Here is a 13,084-nt window from a genome sequence, read left to right on the forward strand (position 1 = left end):
CGAACAGAAGGAGATCAGCAGAACTACACAAAGTCTATCCCCAGTGCCGACCGCAGTCGGTGTTCGTGAGCATAATAGTGTAGTTTGTACGACAGCGGTTGGCACTGTGGGGCTGGACCTTCCTCAGGTCAGTTCCGAAATTGTCAATCCCCTTGCAGGTACTGCTTGTTCTGATGTTCTTCCAGGTTTGACTGACAACATCGACGACACGCTCCTTCCACATCACCACTCGCTGTCGCCCGGAGAAGGTCCATCGAGATATCCGTTTCGAGATGGAACAGCTGTCACCACAACAGTAGCGTCGAAGCAGACAACGAAAACTACACAAAGTCTTTCCCCAGTGCCGGTCGCTGTCGGCAATTCTGGAAGTAATCGTGTAGTAGTTTCGACAGCGGCTGGCACTGTGGGGCTAGACGTCCCACAGGTCAGTCCTATTCCACCTCGCTCACGAACGGATTCTGTTGCGGTTTATCCCGTTACAGATATGACCAGCACGCATCGAACGAGTAACCGGTTTGGGGAAGAAGAGAAGAAAGTAGCTTCCCCACTTCATCATGAAGGGATCGACCGGGGGGAAGAGGACTGTCCCTACTTCCCAGATATACAGTCCTCGCAATTCTCCTCCTGGCTTTCCGCCGGCGAAGATACACCGCAACAACAGCAGAAGCATCAGAGCACCGATATCCCGGTTGAAATCAGCGCAACCACGTCCCAGTACCAACGAAGCACACCGGCGAGAACCCGCAGGCAATCACCTTCGCCATCAACATCGTCTTCGTCAGCGACTTTCGCCAATCGAGACAGCAGATGCTTCGCCCTTCAATGGAACATTCGGGGCCTGCGAACCAACATCAGCGAGCTTAAACAGCTGATCTGCGAGTACGGACCGAGCCTGATAGCGCTTCAGGAAACAAAAGTTGACAACCGAGTAGTCGCAGCAGATTTCATCGGCAACAACTACACTCTTTTGCTGAAAACTGGGAGTTGTCGATACTGGCAACAAGGAGTAGGTCTTGCCATTCGGGATGGTGTTCCATTCGAACGAATCGATGTCGACGACAGTATACAAGCTATCGCAGTTCGGATCCAACTGCCACAGCAAATGACGGTGGTGTCGATCTACGTCCCTCCCAATACTCAACAGTGCCAAGAACAGCTGGGTGACTTCCTCGAAAAGCTTCCACGTCCAGTGCTGGTACTAGGCGACTTTAACGCGCACCATATTTGCTGGGGTTCTACGAAATCTACCGCACTAGGCCACTTCATCGCCGAAAAAACGCTATCGGAACGATTACTCATCCTCAACGACGGCTCGCACACTCGGATTGACCCAGCTACCGGTATCACTTCGGCTATTGACCTCTCGATCTGCTCCGAATCGGTGGCTTCGAAATTTGTTTGGCGAACACTTCCGGACACCCACAGCAGTGATCACTTTCCCATTCTCGTTTCCATTCCCGGACTGTCGACTATCCCAACGAAAAGACAGAAATGGATTTACGACCAAGCAGATTGGACAACCTACGAGCGATTGACCGCCAACGCTATTCGACCGGGCGTCGAAATATCAATCGACTGTTTCGTTGACCGGTTGATTAGAGCAGCAAACACCGCGATACCTCGCACTACCGGCAGAGTCGGTCCCAAAGCGGTTCCGTGGTGGTGTCCGGAGGTGAAAGCAGCTATCAAAAATCGGAGAAAGGCACTTAGAGCATTGAAGCGTATACCAGCAGAGGACCCACGAAAAGCGGATGCACTGAAAAGCTTCCAGGAATCACGGGCAGCAGCAAGAAAGTCTATCCATGACGCCAAGAAAAAATCATGGGAAGACTTCGTCGCGAAGATATCTCCAAGTTCCACTACGTCGGAGATGTGGCAGACAGTGAACACGTTGAGAGGGAAACGCCAACACCGCCCAACTGTCATCAAACGGTCCAGTGGTTACACGGATAAGCCAGAAGAAATAGCTGAAGAACTGGCGCAACACTACAGCGAAAGATCCGCAACCTCCAGTTATTCGTCGTTGTTCCAGAAGGAGAAAGAAAAGGCCGAACGAAACCGCATAAACTGCTCGCCAGATAGCGATGATATTTACAATTCGGACTTCACCCTGAATGAATTGCTGTGGGCACTCGACAGAGGAAGAAGTGGCTCTTCAGGACCGGACTGCATCGGCTATCCAATGCTTCAGCGACTGCCATTGTCTGTGAAAACTGCCATGTTGGAACTTTTCAACAGAATATGGCGCAGTGGCGTATTCCCACCCTGTTGGCGAACCGGAATCATCGTACCAATTCCAAAGCCAAGCTCGGATGAAGCGGGTCCAGCTGCATTCCGTCCAATCACGTTAACTAGTTGTATGGCGAAGGTGTTCGAGCGAATTGTCAACCGACGATTAACCACCGAGCTAGAGTCGAACGGGCGTCTCGACAAACGACAACATGCCTTCAGATCTGGTCGGGGTACTGACACATACTTTGCGGAGTTGGAGAGGTCATTACCCGACCGTGACGAGCACTGTCTGATAGCGTCGCTAGACTTGGCCAAGGCATACGACACCACCTGGAGATATGGCATCCTACGAACACTGCAGAAATGGCAAATACGCGGAAGGATGATAAACATTGTCAACAGTTTTCTGGCAGAGAGAACGTTCCAGGTCAACGTAGAGGGGCATTTGTCGCCAGCACATCCGCTGGAAAATGGTGTGCCGCAGGGCTCAGTGCTCTCTGTGACACTATTTCTCGTGGCTATCCAACCCATCTTCCGCGTGGTCCCGAACTCCGTACAAGTGTTGCTGTACGCCGACGATATTCTGCTTCTTGTGTGGGGAAAGAAAGAACAGTCGCTCCTTCGGAAACTTCAGGCCGCAGTAAAAGCCGTCGATAAATGGTCGAGAAGTGTTGGATTTACGATATCTGCAACGAAATCCAGCATCTTCTATTGCAGCCCTAACGTACGCCGTGAACCCATGCAGGCGATAAAGGTAGATGGTGTAGCCGTTCCGACACAAACGCTGCTGAGAACCCTCGGTGTCAATCTCGACCGATCGCTCAACTTTAAAGCGCATTGCAAAATGACGAAGAAGACGTGCGAATCCAGGCTGCGTATCTTGAAGATGATCGGCGCCAAGCTACCCCGTGGTCAACGCGCTTCTTTACTTCAAATCGGGTCAGCAATTGTCACCTCTCGGTTACTATACGGCATGGGGCTCGTAAGCAGAGGAGGAGATGCCGTCGTCCAAACGCTCGCTCCTACATACAACAGGATGGTAAGGTTTGCATCCGGTGCATACGTCACGAGCCCAATCGTAGCCATTATGGCAGAAGCTGGAACCCTACCATTCGACCTACTCGTTCTTCAAAATATAGCCCGCTTGGCCATCCATACGTTGGGAAAAAGCAAGGATAATGCCGATCTCCCCCTGGTACATCGAGCATCCGAACGTCTGACAGAGGTGATCGGAATCCCTCTTCCAGATATTTGCACTCGTACACGTTTAGCTGCACGAAGATGGTACGAACCCAAGCCCCAGATCGTGTGGGACATAAAGAGACGTGTGAAAGCTGGTGACCCCTCGGAAATTGTTCGGCCTGCTTTTCAGGAGCTCCTAGCAGGTCGTTTCAACCGTTCAACTATCGTCTACACGGATGGCTCGAAAGACGACCATGCAGTAGGTGTGGGAGTGTATGGAGAATACTTCCAACAAGCGGTTGGTCTTCCATCGTCATGCAGCGTTTTCTCGGCAGAAGCGTTTGCAATCAAAACGGCGCTAGCAACACATAACACGGTCAGTGATTTGGTGGTTATGTCTGACTCGGCCAGTTGCTTATCGGCATTAGAAGCTGGCACATCGCAACACCCGTGGATTCAGCAGATTGAAAACATGTTACGAGGCCGTCCAATCAAGCTGTGCTGGATTCCGGGTCATGCTGGTATCCATGGCAACGAAGAGGCAGACCGCCTCGCAGGAGAAGCCAGGGGTAATGCCCCCTTGCAAATAGCCGTTCCTGGAGCAGACGCGAACAACCAAATGAAAACAGCTATCCGAAATCAGTGGTGCCGTCGATGGTCTGCGTCCACTGAAGTAAAACTTCGCGAAGTTAAATTCGACACAGGGAAATGGACTGACCGCGAGACTTCGGCTGAACAGCGAGTGCTTACCCGACTTCGAATAGGGCATACCCGGCTAACACACGACTTTCTGCTAAAGAAAACTTCACCACCAGTGTGCGACTGCTGTGGGATCATTGTAGATGTCCGCCATGTGATCCTCCACTGCAGAAAATACGATGACGCTAGAAGGAAGCACGATATCGAGTCGACTAGTCTGCGAGCGGCTCTGCGCAACGATAGGAAAAATGAGGAGAGTATGATAAAATTCCTCAGGGAAACTAACTTGTTTAAAATGTTGTAACTTTATACTTTGAATTGTAAATGATAACTGACAACTGCATTGAAAAATTTTTCAGGTTAAATATTTTTCTTTCGACACGAATGCACCACTTCTTGTGTAAAGTGTCGTTAATAAACAACAACAACAACAACAACAACAACAACAACAACAACAACAACAACAACAACAACAACAACAACAACAACAACAACAACAACAACAACAACAACAACAACAACAACAACAACAACAACAACAACAACAACAACAACAACAACAACAACAACAACAACAACAACAACAACAACAACAACAACAACAACAACAACAACAACAACAACAACAACAACAACAACAACAACAACAACAACAACAACAACAACAACAACAACAACAACAACAACAACAACAACAACAACAACAACAACAACAACAACAACAACAACAACAACAACAACAACAACAACAACAACAACAACAACAACAACAACAACAACAACAACAACAACAACAACAACAACAACAACAACAACAACAACAACAACAACAACAACAACAACAACAACAACAACAACAACAACAACAACAACAACAACAACAACAACAACAACAACAACAACAACAACAACAACAACAACAACAACAACAACAACAACAACAACAACAACAACAACAACAACAACAACAACAACAACAACAACAACAACAACAACAACAACAACAACAACAACAACAACAACAACAACAACAACAACAACAACAACAACAACAACAACAACAACAACAACAACAACAACAACAACAACAACAACAACAACAACAACAACAACAACAACAACAACAACAACAACAACAACAACAACAACAACAACAACAACAACAACAACAACAACAACAACAACAACAACAACAACAACAACAACAACAACAACAACAACAACAACAACAACAACAACAACAACAACAACAACAACAACAACAACAACAACAACAACAACAACAACAACAACAACAACAACAACAACAACAACAACAACAACAACAACAACAACAACAACAACAACAACAACAACAACAACAACAACAACAACAACAACAACAACAACAACAACAACAACAACAACAACAACAACAACAACAACAACAACAACAACAACAACAACAACAACAACAACAACAACAACAACAACAACAACAACAACAACAACAACAACAACAACAACAACAACAACAACAACAACAACAACAACAACAACAACAACAACAACAACAACAACAACAACAACAACAACAACAACAACAACAACAACAACAACAACAACAACAACAACAACAACAACAACAACAACAACAACAACAACAACAACAACAACAACAACAACAACAACAACAACAACAACAACAACAACAACAACAACAACAACAACAACAACAACAACAACAACAACAACAACAACAACAACAACAACAACAACAACAACAACAACAACAACAACAACAACAACAACAACAACAACAACAACAACAACAACAACAACAACAACAACAACAACAACAACAACAACAACAACAACAACAACAACAACAACAACAACAACAACAACAACAACAACAACAACAACAACAACAACAACAACAACAACAACAACAACAACAACAACAACAACAACAACAACAACAACAACAACAACAACAACAACAACAACAACAACAACAACAACAACAACAACAACAACAACAACAACAACAACAACAACAACAACAACAACAACAACAACAACAACAACAACAACAACAACAATTATTATTATTATTATTATTATTATTATTATTATTATTATTATTATTATTATTATTATTATTATTATTATTATTATTATTATTATTATTATTATTATTATTATTATTATTATTATTATTATTATTATTATTATTATTATTATTATTATTATTATTATTATTATTATTATTATTATTATTATTATTATTATTATTATTATTATTATTATTATTATTATTATTATTATTATTATTATTCATCTGAGTTGGAAACACCGTTCCGTACGGTACATACAACGCGCATTCGTAAATTTCATACCGTGTTTTTCCGTGTTTTTCGCGATAACCGCGGTCCAATTTACGGCGAATAGACGAGTGAAGTTGTTCTCTAGTGGTGAATAGTGAAAGATTGACGCAAATCGGTGAAGAAACGGCTGAAAAAAGTGAATTTTTAGTTTTGCCCACGCGGTGCTATAGGTAAACAAACAGCCATCGCTGTGCCTACCCGCGTGGCTGCCCGGCCAGTTCATTCACTTGCTGTAGATGCCAGTCGTGAGAGTGACGGTGCCCTGAACGGGAGATATTTTTGAAGACGTAAAAAACGTGAAAAGTTTTGGAAAATTTGGAAAAATTTTTTTGACTTGTTATTTGGTGGTAGTTGAGTATAATACAGTGCGTATTAAAAAATTTGGACGTTACAGTGCGTGCCAAAAAAGTTGGAACAATAAAAAGGGCGGAATCTATTAAGTGCGCTTTTTCTTGGCGAAATTCATTCAGTTCGCTTCTCTTGGCTGTGTAGAAGTGGAAAACAAGCAGTAGCGACACTGCTCACCTACAGTGTGTCCCAAAAGTGTGGGAACACTTCAAAAAAGTCGACGTTGAAGGGGCAAATAAGGTAAGATCTTTCCTTTTCTTCACCTTTTTGTCCATTTGGGGTTGGTATCGGGTGACCGTGCCACATAGCAGTTTCCAACGTCTGGTGGTGTGATCCAAGATGGCGGCCGCTAGTAGCGGTGATCCGGGAGGGTCAAGCAAAAGAAGATTACCGGAGTATATGGACCCGACGAACAAATTCGGCGAATTGACGTTTCTGCAGCTGACAGGTAAAGACGGTGTACCTTTGCCAAGAAACCCGTTTATCATTGGAAAATCGGTTGAGGTTGCCGCTGGAGGTCCAATCGAAGGTGCGAATACCGAAGCTCAAGGGACACGGTATACCCTTCGAGTTCGGAACCCCGCCCAAGTTGCTAAGTTGCTGAAAATGAACCAGCTCATTGACGGCACTGAAGTAGTGGTTGAAGCCCATCCGAATCTGAACGTAAGCAGATGCGTAATTTCCTGCTACGATCTGATTCATATGGAAGAGAAGGATGTTTTACAGGAAATCATAAGCCAGGGAGTGATTCGTGTACAGCGAATTACACGAAAGGAAGCCGAGAATAGAGTAAATACGCCAGCGCTAATATTGACCTTCTGCAAGACCACATACCCGGAATACATAAAGATCGGTTTGCTTCACGTTCCTACTCGCCCATACTTCCCGAACCCGATGCTTTGTTATGGATGCTTCAACTACGGCCATACACGCGTTCGATGTCCTGGTCCCCAGCGATGTTTTAACTGCTCGAAAGATAAACACGGCGAAGATAAATGCAAAGAAACGGCGTACTGTCGGAATTGTGAAGGCGATCACCAACCAACTAGCCGCGAATGTCCTGTTTATAAAAAAGAAATGGAGGTCATAAAAATAAAAGTACGCGACAATCTAACATTCCCGGAAACACGCAAACGAGCGGAACATCTAAGTAAAGGCAGCTATGCTCAGGCCACAGTACAACCGAATGAGATCCTTAGCAAGCTGAAAGAGTTGGAACTGGCAATGAAGAAGAAGGACGAAACGATCGCAAAACTTCTGGCGGAGACCAAACGAAAAGACGAAAAAATCGAGCAAATGTTGGCGTACATCCATCAGATGAAACAACAGTCCGCCAGCCAAGAAAAACCACAACACAACAAAGAACAGAAGCAAACGAGCCAACCAATCGGGCCTGTGACGAGATCCAGGAACAACTCACCAGCGATAACTACGGACTCAAAACGAGGAAGACCACAGAAACAACACACCCCGTTCAGCAAACCAACGACAACCTCACCGGATAACCTAAGCCCACCACCAAAAAGAACCGCTGCCACTACCACCAACGAAACTATGGAATATTCAGACGATGAAATTGAGATTACCGAGACGCCTCCTAGCCAGCCTCTTCGATAATTCTCATTTTCATCAACGTTTGGATACCAACGACAACCCACGCACGAATACTGACCACGAGATAGATCGGTTTGGAAGAGAGGAAAGTGTAGTACTCCTTCCAACGCAAGCACAGCAGGATGAAGGAACTATCCGGGCCGTCATACCCCAACCCGTTGATAGTGAATTCACCTCTGTGGCCGATAGGAACACCGATTTCACCACTACAACTTGTAAACCAGCAGACCAAAAACCCACGATCGACAAGCAGAAGGAGATCAGCAGAACTACACAAAGTCTATCCCCAGTGCCGACCGCAGTCGGTGTTCGTGAGCATAATAGTGTAGTTTGTACGACAGCGGTTGGCACTGTGGGGCTGGACCTTCCTCAGGTCAGTTCTAATAGCGTCAACCACCTCGCAGATACTGCTGTCCTTAACATTTTTACAGGTTTGACTGGCAACGAAGAACATATCCATGCTTCACCTCCACCTCTGACTTCACCCGGAGAAGGTCCATCGAGAGACCCGCATCGAGACGATGTTACCAGTATGAATCCAAACGTGAGAAACCCGTACCGAGATGACTCAACTAGCAGCACGACTCTATTTTCGAAGCAGCAAACAACAAGAACTACACAAAGTCTTTCCCCAGTGCCGGTCGCTGTCGGCAGTTCTGGAAGCAATCGTGTAGTAGTTTCGACAGCGGCTGGCACTGTGGGGCTAGACGTCCCACAGGTCAGTCCTATTCCACCTCGCTCACGAACGGATTCTGTTGCGGTTTATCCCGTTACAGATGTGACCAGCACGCATCGAACGAATAACCGGTTTGGGGAAGAAGAGAAGAAAGTAGCTTCCCCACTTCATCACGAAGGGATCGACCGGGGGGAAGAGGACTGTCCCTACCTCCCGGATATACAGTCCTCGCAATTCTCCTCCTGGCTTTCCGCCGGTGAAGGCACATCACAACAGCAGCTCCAGAACACCGATCTACCAACCACGTCGAGGAACCCTATCGGCGAGCCAATACGATCTCGTAGACGTTCGCCATCAACATCGTCTTCGTCAGCGACAATCACCACTCGTAATAGCAAAAGTTTCGCACTGCAGTGGAACATTCGGGGTCTGCGCTCCAATATCAGTGACCTTAAGCAGCTGATCGCCCAATACGAACCGAGCTTGATAGCGTTACAAGAAACAAAGCTGGACAACCGAGTGATCTCAGCAGATTTCGTCGGTAACAACTACACTCTACTACTTGAGACTGGGAGTCGCCGATACTGGCAACAAGGGGTAGGGCTCGCCATTCGGGATGGTGTACCCTTCGAGAGACTTGAGGTCGGTGGCAATATTCAAGCAATCGCTGTTCGGATACAACTGCCACATCAAATGACGGTGGTGTCGATCTACGTCCCTCCCAGTACTCAACAATGTCAAGAGCAGCTGGGAGAATTCTTTGAGCAGCTCCCACGTCCGGTACTTGTACTGAGCGACTTCAACGCGCACCATATCTGCTGGGGTTCCAATAAATCTACTGCACTAGGCTACTTTATCGCCGAGAAAACATTATCGGAAAGACTAGTCATTCTCAACGACGGATCGCATACCCGGATTGATCCAGCTACCGGTGTCACTTCAGCTATTGACCTCTCGATCTGTTCTGAAACTGTAGCCTCGAAATTTATTTGGCGAACTCTCCCGGACACCCATAATAGTGACCATTTTCCAATTCTCGTTTCCACTCCCGGACTGTCACATACTCCAACGAAAAGACAGAAATGGATTTACGACCAAGCGGATTGGACAACTTACGAACGTCTAACCGCCAGCGCTATTCGACCGGGGACAACTTACGAACGTCTAACCGCCAGCGCTATTCGACCGGGTGCCGAAATATCAATTGACTGTTTCGTTGACCGTTTGATTAAAGCAGCAAACACTGCGATACCCCGCACAACCGGCAGAGTCGGTCCCAAAGCGGTTCCGTGGTGGTGTCCGGAGGTTAAAGCGGCCATCAAAACGAGAAGAAAAACACTGAGAGCACTAAGGCGTATTCAAGCAGAAGACCCACGGAAAGCTGATGCACTTAAACACTTCCAAGAGGCGCGTGCAGCTGCAAGAAAGTCGATCCATGATGCCAAACAGCGATCGTGGGAGGAATTCGTCGCGAAGATATCTCCAAGTTCCAGTGCGACGGAGATGTGGCAGACAGTGAACAGGTTGAGAGGGAAACGTCAGCATCGACCAACTGTCATCAAGCGATCCAGCGGCTACACGGATAAGGCTGAAGAAGTAGCTGAAGAACTGGCACAACATTACAGCGAACGATCCGCCACCTCCAGCTACTCGCCATTGTTCCAAAGAGAGAAGGAAAAGGCCGAACGAAACCGCGTGAATTTCTCGCCAGATACCGACGATACTTACAACACAGACTTCACTCTGAACGAGCTGCTGTGGGCACTCGATAGAGGACGAAGTGGCTCTTCAGGCCCGGACTACATCGGTTATCCAATGCTTCAGCGACTGCCATTGTCTGTGAAAACTGCCATGTTGGAACTATTCAATAGAATATGGCGTAGTGGCGTATTCCCACCCTGTTGGCGAACTGGAATCATCGTACCAATTCCAAAGCCAAACTCGAATGACGCGGGTCCAGCTGCTTTCCGTCCAATCACCCTAACGAGCTGTATGGCGAAGGTTTTCGAGCGAATAGTCAACCGACGGCTGACCACTGAACTAGAGGCGAACGGGCGTCTCGACAAACGACAACATGCCTTCAGGTCCGGTCGGGGCACTGACACATATTTTGCGGAGTTGGAGAGGTCATTACCCGACCGTGACGAGCACTGTCTGATAGCGTCGCTTGACTTGTCCAAGGCTTACGATACTACGTGGAGGTATGGCATACTACGAACACTACAGAAATGGCAGATACGCGGTAGAATGATCAACGTGTTGAACAGCTTCCTGACAGAAAGATCGTTCCAGGTTAATGTAGAGGGTTACTTATCGCCCGCGCATCCGCTGGAAAACGGTGTGCCACAAGGCTCAGTGCTCTCGGTTACGCTGTTTCTCGTGGCCATTCAACCCATCTTTCGCGTGGTTCCGAACACTGTGAAGATCTTGTTGTACGCCGACGATATCCTACTCGTAGTTTGGGGGAAGAAAGACCAGCCGCTTTATCGAAAGCTTCAGTCAGCAGTAAAAGCCGTCCATAAATGGGCAAGAAGTGTTGGATTTACGATATCTGCAACGAAATCCAGCATCTTCTATTGTAGCCCTAATGCCCGACGTGCACCCAGTCAAGCAATCACGATAGATCGAGTGGCTATACCGACAGAAACACGCCTGAAAATTCTCGGCGTTACCCTCGATCGATCACTCAACTTCGTAGCGCACTGCAAATTGACGAAGAAGGCATGCGAATCTAGGCTGCGCATCCTGAAGATGATCGGTGCCAAACTTCCCCGTGGTCAACGCTCATCTTTACTGCAAATTGGATCCGCAATTATTACTTCGCGACTGTTGTATGGCATAGGACTCGTTAGTAGGGGTGGAGATGCTGTCATCAAAACCCTGGCACCCGCATACAACAAGATGATCAGATATGCATCTGGAGCATACGTCACCAGTCCGATCATAGCCATTATGGCTGAAGCAGGTACTTTACCGTTAGATCTTCTGATTCTCCAAACTGTAGCCCAATTAGCCATCAGAATGTTGGGAAACAGCAGGGAGAATGCTGACCTCCCCCTGGTTTGCCGAGTTTCCGAAAGTTTGACAGATATAGTCGAAACTCCTCTCCCAAACATCTACACCCGAACGCGACTAACTGATCGAAAGTGGTACGATCGCACGCCCCAGATCCTTTGGGAAATTAAGAAGCGCGTAAAAGCTGGAGACCCCTCGGGAATTGTTCGTCCAGTTGTTCAAGAGCTCCTGACAAACCATCTCAGCCGTTCAACAATCGTCTACACTGATGGCTCAAAAGACGATACCGCAGCAGGCGCCGGAGTATTTGGAGAACACTTCCAACAGTCACTTGGTCTTCCACAGCAATGCAGTGTCTTCTCGGCAGAGGCATTCGCAATAAAAACAGCGCTAACAACATTCAACACGGTCAGCGACTTAGTGATAATGTCCGATTCGGCAAGCTGTTTATCGGCAATCGAAGCCGGTACATCCCAGCACCCGTGGATCCAGGAAATTGAAAACCTGCTACGAAACCGTTCAATCAAGCTTTGTTGGATTCCAGGTCACGCTGGCATCCGTGGGAACGAGGAGGCTGACAGACTCGCAGGAGAAGCGAGGAACATTGCTCCATTAGCTATATCTGTTCCGGGGGCAGACGCCGCCAAACACATCAAAACAGCTATCCGAAACCAATGGTACCGTCGGTGGTCAGCGTCCACCGAAGTCAAACTGCGTGAAATCAAATTTGACACGGTGAAGTGGACTGATCGTGAGATTTCGGCAGATCAGCGAGCTCTCACAAGACTACGAATAGGGCATACACGTTTAACGCACGAGTTCTTGCTGAAGAGGACCTCTCCACCAGTATGCGACTGCTGTGGAGTCACCTTAGACGTTCGTCATGTGATCCTTCACTGCAGGATATACGACGAAGCGAGGAAAAAGCACGACATCGAGCCCACGAGTT

This window comes from Topomyia yanbarensis, unplaced genomic scaffold, assembly GCF_030247195.1.
Source record: "Topomyia yanbarensis strain Yona2022 unplaced genomic scaffold, ASM3024719v1 HiC_scaffold_302, whole genome shotgun sequence".
Classification (NCBI taxonomy): Eukaryota; Metazoa; Arthropoda; class Insecta; order Diptera; family Culicidae; genus Topomyia; species Topomyia yanbarensis.